The sequence below is a fragment of the Oryctolagus cuniculus genome, chromosome 15, assembly GCF_964237555.1.
Source record: "Oryctolagus cuniculus chromosome 15, mOryCun1.1, whole genome shotgun sequence".
Taxonomy (NCBI): domain Eukaryota; kingdom Metazoa; phylum Chordata; class Mammalia; order Lagomorpha; family Leporidae; genus Oryctolagus; species Oryctolagus cuniculus.
This window is the reverse complement of record NC_091446.1, coordinates 24,049,214-24,054,366: the sequence shown is the minus strand read 5'-3', so window position 1 is coordinate 24,054,366 and position 5,153 is coordinate 24,049,214.

The window sequence follows — 5,153 nt, the reverse complement described above, 5'->3', positions numbered from 1 at the left end:
TCTCCATAGTCTCCTCCAAATATAAGAGAATAAGGCATGGCTACAGCAGATACAAGTGATCTGAAAACTAAAGGGCTGCTCCTTGGTCTGTGCTGACAATGCAGAAATGGTGACAGTATGGCAGAGGGGGGACAAAACCATACAAGAAGAAGGTTGAACTGGAACCAGTCCTTTTGAACTCAAACCCTATTTTAATTTTCCCACTATATAATTTTCTAACCCACTGGAGGAAGAGGTATGTAGGCTTAAGTCCCTAATCTGTCCATGTGTGTAGAGCTTCTTCAACTCTCAAGCATATATTCATTTCCAGTGTCAGAATGGAAGATGAGGATTCACAGGCAAAGATCCCCCCCCCCCCCCAATCACTGTCATGGAGTGTTATACCAAAGATGCTGTCTTTTTTTTTTTTTTTTGATCCCCAGAATGATCAAAGATCATGGTCATAGGCCAGTGAGCCAAACAACTGGTGCCATCTACAGGCTGGATATACAGAAGGTATCTGTAATGATATCAAGGACCTTGACTGAGAGGAAAAGCATTTCTCCTTGTCTCTTGTTAATATATTTTAGTGTAGACTTTAGATATCAGTAAAACCTGTGTGCAGTGGATGGAAGGAACAAACTCACATCTCGGATATCACTGAACATCAAAAGAATATAATGAATCAGGCTTACAGGTCAAAATTGAATGGAGAATGAGAGAGAAGAGACTCATCCTTGTTACTCAGAAGGCTCTGGATTCAGATTGCCTGGGTTAACATTGTGCCTCTACCACTATTTTGGATTTCCTAGCAGTAAGACACTGATATAAGCATATAGTTGCACAGAGTTATTGGAAAATCTAGAGCAGAATCATGGAAAAGAAGCTGCACTGATAGGATGCAAGCACAGCCAGGGTTCCTACAGGTACATGTGGGGTTAGGCAGACAGAATTATTGTGTGAGGAAGGAGGGTGGCCCATCTATGTTTCTCTATACTGACTCATCATTTCATACAGGCTCTTCCTGTAGAGGGGTGCATTTTGGGGCTAAGTGATTACAATGGAGAGAAATTTTCAAGAGGGTCTCAGTTATAGCTGGGAAAATGGGTATCTGCTTCCCAGAGGGTAAATCTTTTTGCTACACAAAATATCCTCTATGGCCTACCATTTGTGCAAATAAGCTCTAATTGTTTTCCATACATTTGGGGACTAGCATCACTAGGATTCAACTGTTTTATTTTACTAGAGAGATTTAGATGAGAAAGTTTAATGGGACAAACTATAGTTCCTGATGCTACTGCTGAACTTGAAGCCACAGGTAAAATTTACCATGTCTTTTTCCAGCTACTCGTTCTAAATTCTCAGCACGCACAAATACCTATTCTAATTTCTCAGCACCCACAGCCAGTGCTTCTGTTGATATCAGGAGCTAACTCGATGGGCAACTCATTTCCTCGAGATATACACAACCTGTGCCCTTGGCCACCTTGCTTTCCTCAGGCTATGGCCATGGCTCTTTATATACTTACCATCAGTAACAGAAAGACATACTCTATTTTTTAATTTAATTTTATTTTTTTGACAGGCAGAGTTAGACAGTGAGAGAGAGAGAGAGAGAGAGAGAGAGGTCTTCCTTTTTCCGTTGGTTCACCCCCCAAGTGGCTGCTATGGCCAGCGCATTGCAGCCAGCGTGTTGCACTGAACCAAAGCCAAGAGCCAGGTGTTTCCTCCTGGTCTCCCATGCAGGTGCAGGGCCCAAGGACCTCTGCCATACTCTACTGCACTTCTGGGCCACAGCAGAGATCTGGACTGGAAGAGGAGCAACCGGGACAGAATCCGGCGCCCTGATCGGGACTAGAACCCAGTTGCCGGCGCTGCAGGCGAAGGATTAGCCTAGTGAGCCACGGTGCTGGCCAGCAAGACATACTCTAGTGAAGTGTGCCCCTATCCCTGCTGTACAGCAGACCCCTATCTCAGGAAAGTGGTCAGTATCTGTTACCCTTCCTTTTCTGCTCTTCTTTTGGCATGAGAAGAGCAAAATGGTGTGGCAACGATGGCTTGACACTGAGACATTTTTTTCTGACTTCTGATAGAAGAATTTCTTTCTAGCACCCCATATCTCTAAATCTGAAAGCCCAGAGTCAGGTGCAAGGGAAGCAAATACTCTCTAAAACTGTCAACTGGAATGATAGTTAACAGAATCACTCAACTTTTACACCCTCATTCCAAGACCAATGTGCTATATAGTAACGTTGGGGAAAAGGAATTACCAAATGGCTGATTCTGTATTTTGCATCTTCAATTATGGTATTTTATCTCCAAATGGGCACCTCAGTTGTGACTTCAGAAGGCACCCTGGCAGCTTCTGTGTGATACGGTATGGAAAAGGATTAGTAAATGCCATGATCATGTACGAAATGCTGTATCTTCTTTGCTATAAATTGAGATTGTTGGCATGCTATGACAGTATGCAGGATGCTGTGTAAATGGAACAAATACTCTATAATTTCTAAGATCATTGTGCTAGCTCACATCCTGAGAGCAGTGCATGCAGATCTATAAGGGTTTGAATGCTCATTCCTGTCAAGACGAATTCCTACTTCAAAATTTTCTTGTTAAAAATTAACTGATTGGTTTTTTGAGCGACGATATCATATTAAAGACTTACCATTGGATTTTGTTGATAAAAAGGATAGAAAGTTGACAACAGTATCAAAGTGTGTGAAAATTAGGCTTCTGGGCTTGTAGTTAGTCTCCATTCATTCCACCATGGCTATTTTCTTTATAAATCCAATGTACCAGCCATCAAGTGGCCAGTTATAGAAACTGATTGATATCAAATTGTCAAGTCATTCTATATATGTTGTTGTTTGCTGTCTCTTCTCAGATGGATGCCCTTGGGGTGGTAATGGGATTAATCTGTGAGATCCAGATCCTCATATTTCATGCCTTCTCTCATTGGTCTACCACATTCCTCGTACCTGGATTCATTGGCCCCAGTCTTCCAATTCTTCGTCTGTAATGTTCTGAGTTAGCCTGTCATTGTCCATGAGTCTTTATATATTCTTTGCCTCATTATTATCTATCCATACAAAGATAATAATTAGCTATACTACTTACCAGAGCTCTGCCCACTGGAAGTACTTTACCTCATGCTGCCTTTTAGTGTCATTTCCAATTGTGCCTAGAGTGTAGCATTGGTCTATTTTAGGCTTTTATCCAGATATCAAGAAAAAACTTCTATGAATGAAACTTGGTTTTGATCTTCCTCTACCAGTTGGCCATAAGTGACTCCCTTATTTGGTCATGGAGTTAATGGAAGAACCCATTTCTATATAGCTTCCTTTATGAACTTGTCCAGACATAATATATTTATATCTCATGACCTGGTAGGCCTGAAAGAACTAATGATGTGCAGTTGTGTGTAACATATTATTTTAAGCCTTATTTATCAGGAGACCTATACTTATTAGGGGCAAGTTATACAACAAGAACTATTTTTCAAATATATTATTTTCTACTGCAAATGACATGTAAATATTCTAGAACCTTAGTGGTGTTCCAAAATGCAACATTGTGGGTCTCCTTTTGCAGCAGCTCAGAAATTCCCTATTACATATGCTATGGTCTGAATATTGATCTATTTCCAAAATTAAAATTTCATGTTGGGAACCTAATATCCGATGTGATAAAATTAGAGGTTTTAGGAAAAGATTAAAGTTAAGAGAGTTCTACCACTCTGAATGAGATCAGGTGGGTTTTTGTTTTTTTTTTTTTTTTTTTAAGAGATTGAGGTAATCTCTCTTGTCCTTTTTGCCAAGGGAGGACACAGAGAAGACATCCCTACCAGGAAAAAGCTTTTACTGGGTGATGAATCTACCATTCTTTTGATCTTAGATTTTCCACCATCCATAATTAGGAGAAATAAATTACTTTTTGTTTAAAAATTAACCAGTATAAGGAATTTTGTTGGAACAACCTGAATGGACTAAGAGAACATCTCTCTATCATACATATTTCTAATAGCATAGGTGTCTGGGTTTATACTCTCCTTATAGCCTATTCCTATTATAAAATACTTCCTAACTTTTGGAGTCTGGTAAAAGATGGTGATCTTTTGTATCACCTGAAGAACTGATCAGAATATATTCTTAAGAAGAACATATATTCCCACCACAGCATGAAGATTCTGAGCTCTGTTAGCCATCCTTACAACTTTCTGAAGATTGGTTGTGGTAGCTACAAAAGTGGCTACTTATTGTTGGGAAGTAAATTGAGCCCCTCTCCCAAAATCATACACTGAAGACCTAACTCTCAAAGTCACTGTATTTGGAGATAGGGTCTTCATGCAGGAAATAAAAATTAAATGGAGTTATAAAGGTGGAGTCTTAATCGCATAGGATCAGTGTCCTTGTAAAAGGAGAGACATAGGGCACTTGTGCACTTTCATTTGTGTTATTCTGTCATGTGCATGTTCTCTACATGCATGTAGAAAAAAGGTTAAGTGAGAGAGAACATAGCAAGAGAGTGGCTCGTGCAAGCCAAAATAAGACCCCACTAGAAACCAATCCTATTGGCACCTTAATCTTGGATCACACAAGATCTCAGAGTATCCAGAACAGTCACAAATGAAATTGCTGATGTTTAAGCACCCAGTCTAAGATTTTCTGATATGGTAGCTCAAGCAAACTAATATACTAATTATGATATTTGTGTCTACCTTGCTGTTGCTGAAAGCCATATCATCTAGACTCTGTTTTCTGAATTCTATTATCTCTTTTGCTATCACTGCATCTAGCTGTGTAACAGAACCTCCCACTCTGAGCCCTGCAAAGAAAGACAGCTACCACGGTGCTTCTCAATGCTTCTGGTGCACCTCTCCCCAGCCCTTGATTTATCACTTTGGTAAATGGAGGATCCTAGGCTCTCCTGCTGAGCTACTCAGCTGGTACAGTTTCTAGTCTTAAATATATATCCATCATACCATGCAATTTCTCCGAGTCCTTGGGTTCTATATTACACCAGCAACCCTGTCAGGCATGGGAATTCTATATAACTTTCTGAAAGCTTTCATTTAGGAGTCATCCTAGTGCATAAAAACATTATCTTGTGAGATTCTCATCAGGGATCAATTGCTATATCACAAGCGAATCTACACCAATCATTAAACTCTC